General features: G+C 40.8%; 1 non-coding gene across 1 annotated transcript; it reads left to right on the top strand.

The window, feature by feature from the left end:
• The first annotated feature begins 14,358 nt into the window (after positions 1–14,358).
• LOC112849078 (U6 spliceosomal RNA) lies at positions 14,359–14,465 on the top strand. Its single transcript, XR_003222525.2, has one exon. It is a non-coding gene; the product is annotated as a U6 spliceosomal RNA (small nuclear RNA).
• The last annotated feature ends 2,155 nt before the right edge of the window (positions 14,466–16,620 follow it).

Below are 16,620 nucleotides of genomic sequence, written 5' to 3'. Positions count from 1 at the left end.
CAGACGTTGGCCTTGGAGTCGTTCCCCATGGACAAAATTATGATGGTGTCTTCCATGTTTGCGAGAGGTTGAAAAGACATCTGCCTGTGGACAGACTCTGGAAGGTGGTATGCAAAAATGAAAATAGTTGCAATGTTTGCTGGGAGAATTATAAAATTACTTGGTTAAGATTTTTTTTCAATGTTGTTGTACTGACTTTTCAACAACATTTTGTTATTAAGAAAGGGGGTCCTGACCTTCACCTTAATGTTCCTAAGACAAAAGTCAAATCAGTTGAGGGTTTAGTGCTATCTATATCCAACCCAAACCTTAGGCCTTGGCAAGAATTCATCCTCTAGAGAATATCTTGGTTAGGACTACTTAATTGTTCTCATTCCTGGGGGTAGGGCAAAACATAAGATGAACAAAAGTCCCTATTCTCTAAGAGTTTATATTCTAGAACTTCATTGCCTCTGGCTACATGAGGCTATTTAAATTTAAATTAATTAAAACACAATAAAATTTAAAATTTATTTTCTTGGTTGCACCAGCGACATTTCAACGGCTTAAGACTCATATGGCAACTAGTGGCCACTATAGTAGACAGCACAGATATAAAAACATTTCCTACACTGGGGCACCTGGGTGACTCAGTCAGTTAAGTTTCTAACCCTTGATTTTGGTTCAGGTCATGATCTTGCGGTTTGTGCGTGTGAGCCCTGCATTAGGCTCTGTGCTGACAGTGCACAGCCTGCTTGGGATTCTGTGTCTCCCTCTCTCTCTGCCCCTGCCCTGCTTGCACTCTCTCAAAAATAAATAAGTAAACATTAAAAAAGACCATTTCCTTCACTGCAGAAAGTTCTATTGGTCAGCACTATTTTAGAGAGAGGAGTCTGACAATAAGCAAGTAAACAAAAATGGACAAGAGTAAAAATTACTCTGAAGAAAATAAAAGAAAATGATGCCATACAGATGGATGTTCTTCGGGAAAGCATCTCTGAAGAGCTGACATTTGAGCTGAAGACTAATAAAAGTAAGGAGCCAGTCATGCAAAGATCTGGGGATAGAATGTTCCGGGAGAAGGGAGAGGCAAGAGCAAATGCCATGAAGCGAGAACGAGCTTGGAGTATTTGAGAAACAGAAAAATCATTTTGGCTAGAACTTTATGAGCAAGAAGAAAAATGGTTCAGGATGAGTTTGAAGAGATAGGTGGGCGCAGAATCTGTAGGGCTTTCGAGGTCACGATGAAGCGCTTGCATTTACCCTCTGCCCATCTTTAGAGGGTGGCCGGTCTTGAGGTCTCCAGAGAAGCCTAGACATTTTGCTAGGTTTTTGAGGCTATGAGTTGTGTATCCAGGCACCTGAGATCTTGGAGCAGAGCAGAGTTGTAGAGGCTGACAACCGTTTTAGAGATGAGCAGAAGGTGGTGTCAGAAAAGTTGGGCTTGCTGGGAAAAATAGGAGGAGATGAGGAACTCCTTAGCAGCAGTCACAATCCCATTACTGGATCAGGTGATTAAGGCACTTGGGCAAGTTGGTGCTTTCACAAGGGCTGCAGAGTGGGCCTCCTTGTCTGCCGCCTAAAAGGACAGTAGATCGAAGGTTCTACCCACTTCGTTGGTTCTACCCTAAGAAAAAAATCTTTTGGATGCTAAAGGCACAGAGTTCAGGTGAACCCCAGAGAAGCTTGAAGTGGGGAAGGAAAGAGTCACGTCCCCTCATCCTGGAACATTCAAATGAAGAACTATCTTCTACCCTTCTCTGAGACCCATTCATCCAATCATTCATTTCCCCTCCAAATACTCTCTACCTATACTATTTATGCTATGGATTGTTTGGGGTGTTAGGGATATAGCAGTAAACAAGACAAAGTGCTTGTTCTCATGTTGCTGACAAAGCAGGTAACAAACAAATGGATATATAAAATAATAGGTGGAAAATTAAGCAGGAAAGGAGATAGAGTGAAAGCAGCCTTTGTTTGACACATATCATTTGGGGAAAGCTCTACCTAGGTAATGATTGAATGGTGTTTGGAATGAAGTGAGAGTTTAAGCCAGGCAAATGCTTGGCAGGGGTGGGGGGGGGGTGGGCAGCATTCTGGGTAGAAAGAATGGCAGATCTCTGGCGGTGGAAGTCTTTTTCATGGACTCATGGAATAGCAGGAGGCCAGTGTGCTGGATCCCAGTGAAGATAGAGAGAGCTGGGAGAGCTGCAGCCCTGGATGTGAGGCTGGAGGCTGGGGACAGATAACAAAGTGTTGCAGGCCACCAAAAGGTATTCCAAGTATGATGGGATCTTGCAGGGAAATTGAGGAGAAGGAGAAACATGTTCTGATGCACATTTTCTTTTTTTTTTTAATCTTTATTTATTTTTGAGAAAGAGAGAGACACACAGAGTGCGAGCATGGGAGGGGCAGAGAGAGAGGGAAACACAGAATCTGAAGCAGGTTCCAGGCTCTGAGCTGTCAGCACAGAGCCCGACACAGGGCTCTAACCCATGAACTGCGAGATCATGACTCGAGCCAAAGTCTGATGCTTAACCAACTGAGCCACCCAGATGCCCCTGTGATGATTGTTGAGCAATCAAGTAGAAATGTTGAGTGGGTGGTAGAAAATATATGTTTGGAGTTTAGGAGAAAAGGCCTGGAAGCATGAATATAGAAGTGTTCGGTATACAGATTGTGTTTATTCATTCATTTATTTTTATTATGGAAAAAATTTTAAGCATATACAAAAGTAGAGAGAATAATATGATGAATATCTGTGTACCTATCACCTAGCTTTTTCAATGATTAATATTCTGTTAGTCTCCTCCTCATTCCTTTCCGGGCTGAAGTATTTTGAAGCAAATTCTGGATATTTAAAGTTCTCCCTGTAAATACTTCAGGATGCAATAGACTGTTCTTAAAGTCATGGAGTCAGGGTGCCCAGGTGGCTCAGTAGGTTGAGCTTCTGGCTTTGGCTCAGGTCGTGATCTCACGGTTCATGGGTTTGAGCCCGGCGTCGGGTTTGAGCCCGGCGTCGGGTTCTGCACTGGCATTGCGGAGCCTGCTTGGGATTCTCTCTCATTCCCTCTCTACCCGTCCCCGTCTCATGCTGTGTCTCTCAAAATAAATAGACTTTAAAAAAAAAAATGCCTCACTGTGTGAAAAAATAAATAATTAATTAAAAAAATAGAAACAAAAAATAAATAGAGTCATGGGGCCAAATGATATTACCCAGGGAATGTATATAAATAGAGAAAATGTCTCAGGACTGATTCATGACCCTCCACCTTTAGAGGTTAGGAGGAATGAGGGGCGCCGGGTGGCTCAGTCGGCTGAGCGTCCAACTTCAGCTCAGGTCATGATCTTGGAGTTTGTGAGTTTGAGCTCCATGTTAGGCTCTGTGCTGACAGCTCAGAGCCTGGAGCCTGCTTCAGATTCTGTGTCTCCCTCTCTCTCTGCCCCTCTCCCACTCACACTCTGTCTGTCTCTCTCTCTCTCTCTCTCTCAGAAATAAACATTAAAAAAAATTTTTGAGGGGCATCTGGGGTGGTTCAGTTGGTTAAGAACCTGACTCAGCTCAGGTCATGTCTCACAGTTCATGAGTTCAAGTCCCCACGCTGGGCTCTGTGCTGACAGCTCAGAGCCTGGAGCCTGCTTTTTTTCTGTGTCTCCCTCTCTCTCTGCCCCTCCCCTGTTTGCACTCTCTCTCTGTCTCAAAAATGAGTAAACATTAAAGTTTTTTGAAAAAATTTAGAGGTTAGGAGGAATGAGCTAAGGGGACTGAGAAGGAGCCGCAGGCAAGATGCAGGAAACATGTGGGGAGCATGGTGTCTTGGAAGCCAAGTGAAAAATGGGTCTCAAGAAGGAGGGGGTGATCAATTGTGTCAAATGCTATTGAGAAGCCGAGAGGGATGAGGACTGAAAAATAACCCTTGGATTTAGCAAAGTGACGATTATCAGTGACCTTTATGAGAACAGTTTAGTGGAGTTATAAGCATAGGAGCTTGATTAAAATCTATTCAGGAGAAAATGAGAGGAGAGGCAATAGAGACTTCAAGTAGATACAAATTTATAAGAGGTTTTATTTATTTATTTATTTATTTATTTATTTATTTATTTATTTATCTGTAAAGAGGAGCTGGAAAACAGGGTAATAACCAGAGGAAGGTACAAAGTTTCAAGGAGGTACATTTTTAAAATGTTTGTTTATTTATTTATCTATCTATCTATCTATCTATCTATCTATCTATTTATTTATTTATTTATTTATTTATTTATAAGAGAGGGGGAGGGGCAAGAGGTAGAGAGAATCCAAGCAGGCTCCACACCGTTAGCCTTGAGTTGGACACAGGGCTTGAACTCTTGAACCATGAGATCATGGTTCAGATAATGAGACGATGACCTGAGACGAAATCAAGATTTGGAAGCTTAACCAACTAAGCCATCCAGGCTCCCCAAACAAGGTATATTTTTTAGATAGGAGAAATTACAGCATATTTGTACACCTCAGGGCAACAATCAAGTAGGGAGGGACATTCTGATGATGGACTAGTGGGAAGGAATAAATTAACGAGCTAAGTCATGGAGTAGATAGGAGAAGTAGGATCTAGGGTGTTAGATCACTCATTTCAGTAGCTATAGTAAGTTCTTAAGACCGCAGGCCTTGCCTCTTGTGGGTCGGGTCCTAGATACAGGCATACTCTCTTCCTTATTGACACTGGTTCCAGAGAATGAACATCTTTGCCTGGAAAATGGCTGGGGCTTGTTGTTGAGACAGATAGGATTTTCTCCCACTAAGTGGAGTCATTTGGCTATGTCTTATCCGTTGTGGAGTCTACGTTTATCCAGTGAATCCCAGTGCGGAGTAGTTCCTGTGCCCAGTCCCAGCGATACAGAGATGAGGGTCTCCCAAAGAATTGTCAATACAGTAGAAGAGACACTAAGAATAGAAAACTTTTTTTGTCCCCCCTCATAGCATTTATTTTGCCCAAGGAAGCTGACTAACTCAGGGGTGGAGCATTATCAGTACGTATTTGGCCACACGGATAGGTCCAGGGGTGGACATGTGATCTAATACAATCCAATCAGATCCTTTTTGGGAATGCTAGACCAAAGACTCCCTGTTTTCTATACGATGTGAAAGAGAAAGTGTGTAACCCTGGAAGTATGGGCATCACTTTTGGGATAACAAAAGAAGTGAGGGTTGGTTTTTTTTTTTTAAGTTTTTTTTTTTTTTTTTAAGATTTTATTTTTAAGTAATCTGTACACACAGCACAGACCTTGAACCCATAACCTTGAGATCAAGAGTCACACGTTCCACCAACTGAGCCAGCCAGGCTCCCCAGGTTTTTTTTGTTTTTTTTTTTTAAGATATTTATTTTTTATTTTTTTAAATATTCTCTATACCCAATGAGGGGCTTGAACTCATGGGTCACATGCTCTACTGACTTAGCCAGCCAGGCACCTCCAAAAGCAGTCAGTTTTGATGAAGCCAACATTTTAGAAGGCAGAGACTAGTGGGTGAAATGAAATCAGATCCTTGTTGAGCTGTTGGAGATAACCTTGCCTGAAGTTCAAATATGAAGTTTCAGCATAGCTCTAAAAATTTTTCAGATATGTGGAATAATAAATTCCCTTTTAGCTTAAGCTAGCTCAAGTTGGATTTTCCATTACTTGCAACCGGAAAGCATCCCAACTGAAGCACAAAGAAAGGCACGGTGCTCTTCTGGGTTATTCACTTATTAAACATGTTTATCATACACCAGTTTTGCGTCAAGCATGTGCCATGTGCTAAGGACACAGTAGCAAACAAAGAAGATTGTGTCCTCACAGTCCAATAGCCCCCACCCTCCCGGTCACCTCTTCCTTGAAGGGCTGTTGGTCCTTTGTTCTTTTGTGAGCTCCAGTGATTCAGCTCTTCTCTCTTCTCAGAGCTACCAGCTCCTGTCTTCACATGAGACTTTTTCCAGGCACTTTTCATCCCATGTTTTTCTCCCCAGCTCTCCTCGTCTTTGTCACTGTGTCAGTTGGGGATCAGTCAAGGAAACAGAAACTACTCTAGATATTTCAAGCAGAGAGGAATTTATTTCAGGAAAGTAGCTGTTTTACCAAACCATCAGAATAGCTGGAGGATTGAAATTAAGGGAGTTATCCTTTGCTCTCAGCCTTGCCACTAAATTTCAGAATCAAAATTTTTATGTGGGCAATCTGTGGGAAAATACCGAGAGGCCACTGCAAAGCCTCTTATCTTCCTGCAGCTGCCTGAGGAATAATAATGCATGGCTTCTGTTTCTCATTTTCTCTCCCTATCTCTTCTGAATGCCTTTCATCAGCTGGCACTAACCTGAACACCACCGGTAAGAGGTTTTGGAAAATGTAGCTCCCAAATTTCCAGTCCTTGTGATATGGAGGAGTATAGAAGGGGATGAATTTCCAACAGACCATCTAGCAAAGGAAGACAATCCACGAAAGAAGGGATTTCTTTCCAATTGCTTTCTTTTAAGGGTTTGTCTGCTAATCACAACATAGATGCTTTCTGAAGACAGTGAGGATTTGCCTGGAGCAGGCTCCTGGGGAAAATACTTAGCCTGACAAAAAACAGATCAGATCTGCATAAAAGGTAGAGTGAGTGGGGGAACGATTCCTTTATTAAGGGATGATTCATGGACTGTACTCCACCCTCTTAATGGAGTCAGTTATAGAGGTCACTGGACTGCCTGCCTACATGCACCCTACAGATTAAGCCTGCCTGTTGATATGATACACACCTTCTGTTCACATAGAATTCAAGTTAAGGGATAGGTCTATTGAAAAAACACACATGCAGAGGAAACTTGAGCTAACTCTATAGGAATATGAATAGGCAACGGGGCACCCAAAAAGAAAAAAAAAAGCAAACAAAGCAAGTTCTCTATAAAGGAATGAGACTTGTCATCATTAGCACTGAATGTCTTCAAAGTTGTGAGGGAAAAATTATTGGAACCCAGAATTGTTAAGCAGAAATAGAGCCAGACACTAGTCAAAGACATCAAAGACAGATTTTATTCAGTACTATTGCAATAGGGCAGAGAGGCTTCGGTAAAACTGAGCTCAACTCCACATACAGCGAAGATGGCTGGGCATTTATATGCAAGGAGCAGAGTGAGGGGGTTGGAGGATGGAAAATTACTAAGAGGAGACCTCAAGGGTAGGGGGATTCTTGATGAACTTGTCTAATGAGATTCTTGCTAAAATTAGGCCAAGGATTTAGACATCAAGGGTATGGAATGAGGAACTTAATTAGATATCAATGGTGATCAGGTATCAATGGAATACTTGCTAAACTAACTTAGCAGGATTCTCTTTATTTATTTTTATTTTTTTAATGTTTATTTTTGAGAGAGAGACAGAGTGGAAGTTGGGGAGGGGCAGAGAGAGAGTTGGACACTTAACCAACTGAGCCACCCAGGTGCCCCTAACTTAGCAGGATTCTTGGTGAAATTGGACTAGGCAGGCTGAGGACAGAGCCCAAGAATGAGGCATAATCAAAAACAGGGCTCAAAGGAGTCTGCCTAAAGTCCGGTCAAGGACCGTGTGGTAGAGTCCTCTCCCTAAAGAATGTGGTAAGAATGGGGCACCTGGGTGGCTCAGTCGGTTGGGCGTCCAACTTCAGCTCAGGTCACGATCTCGCGATCCGTGGGTTCGAGCCCCACGTCGGGCTCTAGGCTGATGGCTCAGAGCCCGGAGCCTACTTCCGATTCTGTGTCTCCCTCTTTCTCTGCCCCTCCCCCGTTCATGCTCTGTCTCTCTCTGTCTCAAAAATAAATAAACGTTAAAAAAAAAAAGAAGAAGAAGAAAGGCCTCAGTGTCACAACTCTGTGCAAGAATCCTGCTACAAAGAAACCGAATTCTATACCTAGCCAAACTGCCAATTGAGTATGAGAGAAAACAAGAAACGTGTGGGAACTCAGAATGTTTAATATCACATATCCTATGTGAAAAAATTACTCATAGATATGAATGGAATGAAATAGAGTGAAATGAAATGAAAATAGAATCTAACAAAGAGGACCATATGGGATTTAAGTAATAGAGGTATAAGACCAGACAAAGTTAAAAAAGCTTGGGAAAAATTAAAAGATCTACGAGGCCCTGATATGTGGAAGGCTCCCTTTTGAGTTGTAAAGTTTTAATGTGGTAGGGTCCCCTCTCTAAGGAGAGAAAAAAGAGAAAACAAAAAAACTCAAGGCAACCTGGCTATGTGCATAAGTACATAAGTATGTGACAAAATCCCTCACGACCTTGTAACATGAGACCACTTAATCAGACTCCATGTTTATGTGTTACCATATATGGGAGACAGAGAAATAGAAAATGTGTAAAAAACTATGCCACATGATGTTCGGGGCTCAGTTCTTCAGATGCGAACCCAACTGAGCAGTGCCAGCATGAATAAAGTTGCTTCCTGGAAAAAAATGCCTCAGTATCACTACTCTCTGTGTGAGAATCTGCTACATTAATGACATAGGACTATATTTTCTTTCTTTTTTTTTTAGTGTTTTTTTAATGTTTATTTTTGAGAGAGAGACAGAGACAGAGCATGAGTGGGGGAGGGGCAGAAAGCAAGGGAGACACAGAATCCAAAGTAGGCTCCAGGCTCTGAGCTGTCAGCACAGAGCCCAACGTGGGGCTCGATCCCATGAACTGCAAGATCATGACCTGAGCTGAAGTCCGATGCTTAACTGACTGAGCCACCCAGGCACCCTTTCTTTTTCTTTTTCTTTTTAAGTAGGCAGGAGCCCAACACAGGGCTTGAATTCATGACCCTGAGATGCAGATCTGAGCTGGAATTAAGAGTCTGACACTTAACAGACTGAACCACCCAGGTGTCCTGACATAGGAATATATTTTCATTGCTAAAGGTCTAATCATACTACTTGATTCTACAGTTAATATTTGTAGAATTATAATATGGTAGGTATTAGGTTTTGGTTTTTAATTTTTAGTCAATCTGTATACAAATTAATTTTTAAAATTAAAAATTTAGAGGTGGGGGGGCGCCTGGGTGGCTCAGTCGGTTAAGCAGCCGACTTCGGCTCAGGTCATGATCTTGTGGTCTGTGAGTTCGAGCCCCGCGTCGGGCTCTGTGCTGACCGCTCGGAGCCTGGAGCCTGTTTCGGATTCTGTGTCTCCCTCTCTCTCTGACCCTCCCCCGTTCATGCTCTGTCTCTCTCTGTCTCAAAAATAAATAAACGTTAAAAAAAATTTTTTTTTTTTAATTTAGAGGTGGATAAAGCTGGAAAGAAGGGAAATTTTGTTAATTTCTTTATCTTTTGCTGTGGAAAGATACAGTTTAAAATCAATAAACTAATAAATAATTATACTGATTGAAGAAATCATGATAAATATCAGGAAAATGAAAAGTGGAAAATGTTAACAGAATTGTCTCTAGGAAGTGAGACTTAGTGAGAAATGAGAAGAGAGACCTTATTTCTTTTTCATGTCCTTAGAATTTAAACATTGTGTGTATGTACGTGTCTATATATGATTAAAAATGTCAAAAGCTTGGGGCGCCTGGGTGGCTCAGTCAGTTAAGTGTTCCAACTCTCGATTTTGGTTCAGGTCATGATTTCACAGTTTGTGGTATCAGTCCCACATCGGGCTCTGAGCTGAAAGCATGGAGCCTGCTTAGGATTCTCTCTCTCTCTCTCTCTCTCTGCTCCTCCCCCTGCCTCTCAAAAATAAATAAATTTTGAAGTTGTCTCAATGTTACAAAAAAAAAAAAAAAGGAGATTATCTTTTCCGTTGGGCAAGAGGAAAGCATTTTTTCAAAAAGTTTTTTAATGTAGATGGCATGTCTGATACAACTTTATCATTTTTGTGAATAATTTTTGTAGCTCCCACAGTTAACAAACCAAGAATTTTTTTTTGAAATTTTATTTTGAAGTAATATCTACAGCAAACGTGGGGCTCGAACTCACAACCCCAAGATCAAGAGTCACATGCTGTATTGACTGAGCCACCAAGTGTCCCCAAACCAAGAAATCTTGGTATTACCTTTATCTACTGCTGCCACCAGCTAATGGTATCACGGTCTTTCCATGGCTCAGATAACAGAAATAGATTCTTTCTCATTCTGAGAGTATCTGCTATATGTGGTCAAAATCCCTGTTCATTTTATTGAAAAGCCAGTAGGTATCTGGATCTTGATTATTAATACGCATGCTGTGTTTTTAATAGCAAGCAACTTAATTAAGAAATTTTAATTTAAATAAAGCAGTTTCTTGTGAAATAAACACACACACACACACACACACACACACACACACACACACACAACTGAAACCTATGAGCATTCAGATACTACTCTATGTTCCCACTGTTCCTTGTCTATTCTGGGGAATAGATATGTATCGTACCAACTTTCAGTACTCTTTTAAGTCCACTGAAATTGAGGCTTTACAAGTTCTCACTTCCTGTTACAATATTAATAAGTCTCAGAGGCTGTTTATTAAAATAACAACCTGGAATTGTAATGCCCCCGATTTCAAATCCGAGAAACCACCAAGGAGCCGATACCGATGCAAACGCACGAGGGTTTATTTGCAAGCTCGAGCTTGGGCCCAAGTATACCCGACACAGCGGAGCAGGGACTTGGACCCCTAGGTTAAGAGGCGTAGCAGTTTTATAGGGGCCAGTGGCCAATGAGATTGTAACACACACAGAAAGTTGCATAGTCATGTCAGGCCACACGCAGGTGGCCAATTGAGTTACAATCTATCCTATAGTAACTGTTTGAAATAGCCTATCACTCTGGTCAGAATTGGCGCGCGAGTTTGGCGGGCAAAAGGTGGGGGTTTACATCCTTTGGTGGTTAGGGGTTCCGCATTCCTTTATGAGTCGGTTTCCAGTAAGGGGGTGCTCACTGGCTTGACTAGGGTGGGGGTTATACATGAGATGATGGGTGTAGCACAAAATGGAGTTAGTCTTGCTCTGCTTGTCCAGGGGTAGGGGATTTTTGTTAAATTCCTTGCGTCCCACAGGAATTGACTTAAATGGAAAGAACTTTACTTGTCTTTTACTACATGGTTCCTCTTAAAACCAATCCAGAGGAAGTGAGAACTCTGTTGGTACTTCTCCACATGGATAGTTTGAACTATTTGATTAAAAAATGCTTTGGGGGGGTGATGATGGTTTTAATCTCTTTGTGGTTTTCATTTGCCTTTATTGTGATTATTTCAAGTCTTCTTTCCACATGAATAATTCCATTCCCAGCCTTGTCTATTCTACTCCTTGCTATTTTGATGTGTTTATTAGCTCTATAATGATATTGTTTTGGTTTTTGTGTTATCAGATGTGCAATTTCCCTATTCATCTCTTTCAGTCGTTTTATTGTCTCATTTTTGAGTTCTTACACTATTGAGCTCATTTTCTTTCTTTATTTTTAATTTTTTTAAATGTTTTTATTTATTTTTGAGTGAGAGAAACAGAGCACAGTGGGAGAGGGGGAGAGAGAGAGGGAGACAGAATCTAAAGCAGGCTCCAGGCTCCAAGCTGTCAGCACAGAGCCTGATGTGGGTCTCGAAACCATGAACTGCAAAATCATGACCTGAGCCAAACTCAGACGCTTAACCGACTGAGCCACCCAGGCACCAACCTCCCTCCTTTTTTTTTTTTTTTTAATGTTTATTTTTGAGAGAAAGAGACAGAGACAGAGACAGCAGGAGAGGGGCAGGGAGAAAGGGAGACACAGAATTCAAAGCAGGCTCAAAGCCATCAGCACAGAACCCGATGCAGGGTTCAAACCCATGAACCATAAGATCATGACCTGACCCCAAATCAAGAGTCAGATGCTTAACTGACTGAGCAACTCAGGTGCCCCTGAGCTCATTTCCTTGTTAGGTTATTCTAGAGTTCGAAGCACTTGGGGTGAATTTTTTTCTATTTCTCTACTTGCCTCCTAAATTCCTTCCCACTTTATCTGAAACTGATTTGTTTTTCCTAATGAACTGCAGCTTGAAGTCTGTTATTTTGTGCTGTATGCACATTTTCTATGATTTATAAGCTTATCTGAAAGAGAGGAGGGCAGAACTCAGGGGAGGAGGTATGCAGCCTTTGTTAGAATACTGCATTCCTCAGGGTCTTCTGAAGTTTTAAGAGTCTATTTCAGAGTTCACTCTAATAGGGGTTGTTGTATCCCATTCCTATATGAAAGAGCCTCAATTTTTGGAACTTCCCCCAATTTACTATGCTTTCTTGAACTCTTCACAGCCACCTAAAAGACCTAGTCCATTCTCCACTCCTCACTTCGCCTTCTCCCCAGTGGCCATTTTCACTTTTCCAGAGAGAAGAGATAAAAGATAAGGAAACCAGGTAGTTCTCTTTTCTCTTGGAATATATGTGCATATGGATGTATTAATTCTCAGGATTTTGAGAACCTAACAGTATGAATTTTGATGGAATGGAGGCAGGGTTGGAAACCTTGGCATACTCCAGACCATAATTTTCTATTTCTTTCCTTGACTGCCACTTGTCGACATTTAAGATACTGAGTTGTGGCCGTTTGCTGTGTATGAAATTTTAACTTTCTTAGGTATTGGCAGAAACAGAGTCTATGAGAAAGCTTTATTCCATTATCTAACCAAAAAGTACAATAATTTTATTTTATTTGTTTTATTTAAAGCATAATAATTTTTAATGTATATATACATTATACATTTTAATTATACATTTGATATATGTATATTATATCTTAATTTTTTCTGATTATAAAAGTTATGTATTTATACATATATCAAATCATTATGTTGTACACCTTAAGCTAATACAATGTTGTATGTCAATTATATTAATAAAACTAGAGGAAAAAGCCTGGGAAAAATAAAATAAGTTATTGGGGCGCCTGGTGGCTCAGTTGGTTAAGTGTCTGACTTCGGCTCAGGTCATGATCTCACGGTTCAAGAGTTAGAGCCCTCCGTCGGGCTCTATGCTGACAGCTCAGAGCCTGGAGCCTGCTTTAAATTCTGTGTCTCCCTCAGCAAAACTAAAAGGCAACTGATGGGGAATCGGAGAAGATATTTGCAAATGACATATCAGATAAAGGGTTACTATCCAAAATCTATAACTTACCTAGCTCAACACCCAAAAACCAAATAATCCGGTGAAGAAATGGGGAAAAGACATGAATAGACACTTCTCCAAAGAAGACATCCAGATGGCGAACAGACATATGAAAAAATGCTCAACATCACTCATCACCCGGGAAATACAAATCAAACCCACAATGAGATACCACCTCATACCTGTCAGAATGGCTAACATTAACAACTCAGGCAACAACAGATGTTGACGAGGATGTGGAGAAAGACGATCTCTTTTGCATCGTTGGTGGGAATGCAAGCCGGTGCAGCCACTCTGGAAAACAGTATGGAGGTTCCTGAAAAAACTAAAAATAGAACTATCCTACGACCCGGCAATTGCACTACTAGGCATTTATCCACGGGATACAGGTGTGCTGTTTCGAAGGGACACATGCACCCCCATGTTTATAGCAGCACTACCAACAATAGCCAAAGTATGGAAAGAGCCCAAATGTCCATCAATGGATGAATGGATAAAGATGTGGTATATATACAATGGAGTATTACTCAGCAAGCAAAATGAATGAAATCTTGCCATTTGCCACTATGTGGATGGAACTGGAGGGTATTATGCCAAGTGAAAATTAGTCAGAGAAAGAGAAATATCATACGACTTCACTCATATGAGGACTTTAAGATATAAAGCAGATGAACATAAGGGAAGGGAAGCAAAAATAATATAACAACAGGGAGGGGGACAAAACATAAGAGACTCTTAAATACAGAGAACAAACTGAGGGTTTCTGGAAGGGTTGTGGGAGCGGGGATAGGCTAAATGGGTAAGGGGCATTAGGGAATCTACTCCTGAAATTGTTGTTGTACTATATGCTAACTAACTTGGATGTAAGTTTAAAAATAAATAAATGAATTTTAAAAACTAAATAAATTCTGTGTCTACCTCTCTCTCTGCCCCCCTGCCTGGCTCACACTATGTTTTCTCTCAAAAATAAATAAACATTAAAAAATTTTTAAAAAGGAGCGCCCGGGTGGCTCAGTTGGTTAAGCGTCCAACTTCAGCTCAGGTCATGATCTCGCGGTCCATGATCTCGCGGTCCATGAGCTCGAGCCATGCGTCAGGCTCTGTGCTGACACCTCAGAGCCTGGAGCCTGTTTCAGATTCTGTGTCTCCCTGTCTCTCTGACCCTCCCCTGCTCACGCTCTGTCTCTCTCTCTGTCTCAAGAAAATAAATAAACGTTAAAAAAAATTAAAAAACCCCACTTATGTATCTTTGCATTACGAATTCAAACCATACATAAGTATAAAAAGTAGAAAGTGGGGCTCGCTTTAGCAGCTCAGATACTGAAACTGGCACAATCCAGAGAGGATTAGCATGGCCCCTGTGAAAGAAGGACAAGCAAATTCATGAAGCGTTTAAAAAAAAAAGTAAAAAGTGAATGGTGAAAACTGTTTTCTTTTCAGTACTTTAGCTGTTCAATGAAAATCAAAAATTCATGAAAATCTAGAAATACACGAATACGTGAATACATAGATTTTTTTTTAAAAAAACAGCTTGATTATGGTTATGTTTTACATCCTATAAGATTCACCCATTTCATGTGTAGGATCCAGTGATTTTTAGTAAATACAGACTGGTGGAACCATCACCATAACATATATACTTTTTGCAAAACGACGTAGTTACTTTCTTCATTCCTATTTAACGTATTCTCCCAATTCTAAAATGTACTTACCGATGCCTACAGCGCGGTAAACATGGCCAGGAAGCTGCATTTGAGAGTTTTGGGGTAGTTCTGTTCCTGCCAGTTGAGCTACATGACTACCAAATGTCTGTTGGGTTTATTCCACTTACTTATATCAGGAAAATTTGCTACTGTGATTTAATTAACATGTGGAAACCGTTATGATATATGGGTGTAAAAAGAGATGTTTCTATGGAAACTAAGTTGAATGCTTTGGAAAGGCTGGTTGAAAGCAAATTGCTAAAAACGTGTTAGATTAGGTATAGATGAAAATTCTGTCCTTGGAAGAGCTACACACATCTAGAAGGACTTTGCCTTCAGATTGCTTCACAAGTGCCGTTTAGTTATTGCTCCACTTTAAAGAAACATTTAAAGAAATTATGGGTGACTTGTGAAAGGCAAGAAGTATCTATCACTCTAAGGAACACTTTCACCAGGGGCCCCGTCATCACAGAAAAAGCCCGAGGCTATCTCAAAAGATTGATAAAGCAATTTACATTTATTAAGTCGTAAGTTTAAACCAAAAAGGGTGGTTTATAATATGCCAGGAACTTACTTTTCTTAAACAAAACCGTGTGCTGTGTAATGCTTTACCATTCTGCATTTTAATTGATTTTTTTCATGTAATAACTAACCACCAGGCCCAACAGCATCAGATAAAAGGGCTTCGGGTGGGTGTGCAACCAGCTTTTCCTTTACAATATATTGAGACATTTTTCATGTGGTATATATAAATTTACCTTATCCTTTATAAAACTCGCCTCATAATATTCCATTGTACTGTCCATACATCCTAATTTACTTACCAAATTCTCTATCCATAACTATTTCAATGATTTTCTGAAAAAATACTTTGAGCAGGCAATTGAGAGGATAAAAGTGGGTTACCATTTGCAACTTCGTGGATGGAACTGGAGGGTATTATCCGAAGTGAAATTAGTCAGAGAAAGACAAATATCCTTTGACTTCACTCATACGAGGACTTTAAGAGACAAAACAGATGAACATAAGGGAAGGGAAACAAAAATAATATAAAAACAGGGAGGGGGACAAAACAGAAGAGACTCATAAATATGGAGAACAAACTGAGGGTTACTGGAGGGGTTGTAGGAGGGGGGATGGGCTAAATGGGTAAGGGGCACTAAGGACTCTACTCCTGAAATCATTGTTGCACTATATGCTAACTAATTTGGATGTAAATTGAAAAAAAAAAGTAAAAGAAAGTGGGTTAAAATAATGAATCTGGCAATAGAACATAGAGCGGATTAAAAGGGGAAATGGAGTGCTCGTTTCGGCAGCACATATACTAAAGAGGGGGAATGGAAAAGGGAGAAATGGTGAATGAAAGGCTCCTGCAATCATCCAGCTTTGAGATTAAACCAGGAAGTGGCAGTGATTTCCACATCCAACACATGTTCTTGTCAGTAGGGAAGCCCTGCCACTTCTAAAAAAAAAAAAACAAAAACAACCACACCATTCTTTTCCACCTCTATACTTTGGCTCATCTCAGTCCTCCTGCATTTCATCTTTGCCTGTTGAAATCCTGTTTTTGCTTCAAGATCCAGGACGAATACCACACCGTGCCATTATTAACCCTGGCTGGAAATGATCCCTCACCTTCCATTTCTAATAGAGAGCCGAATCCCTCCTTTCTTTCTTCCCTCCGCAAAGCATTTTTCTCCCGAAGGCAGTCCGGTTCGTCAGCTGAGTAACCACTTTGGACCCACCAACTTGCTATCTCGGTGAACTCTGCACCTGACCCAAACTCTCAGCGCCTCAGTGTCCAGACCTGTAAAATGGGGAGAAGCGTACACAGCGTTACGAGGATCAAATTTGC

This window comes from Puma concolor, chromosome C1, assembly GCF_028749965.1.
Source record: "Puma concolor isolate L17-30 chromosome C1, mPumCon1.1.hap2, whole genome shotgun sequence".
NCBI classification, from domain to species: Eukaryota; Metazoa; Chordata; class Mammalia; order Carnivora; family Felidae; genus Puma; species Puma concolor.
Note: the sequence above shows the minus strand (reverse complement) of the source record. Positions and strands in the feature narration are given on the sequence as shown.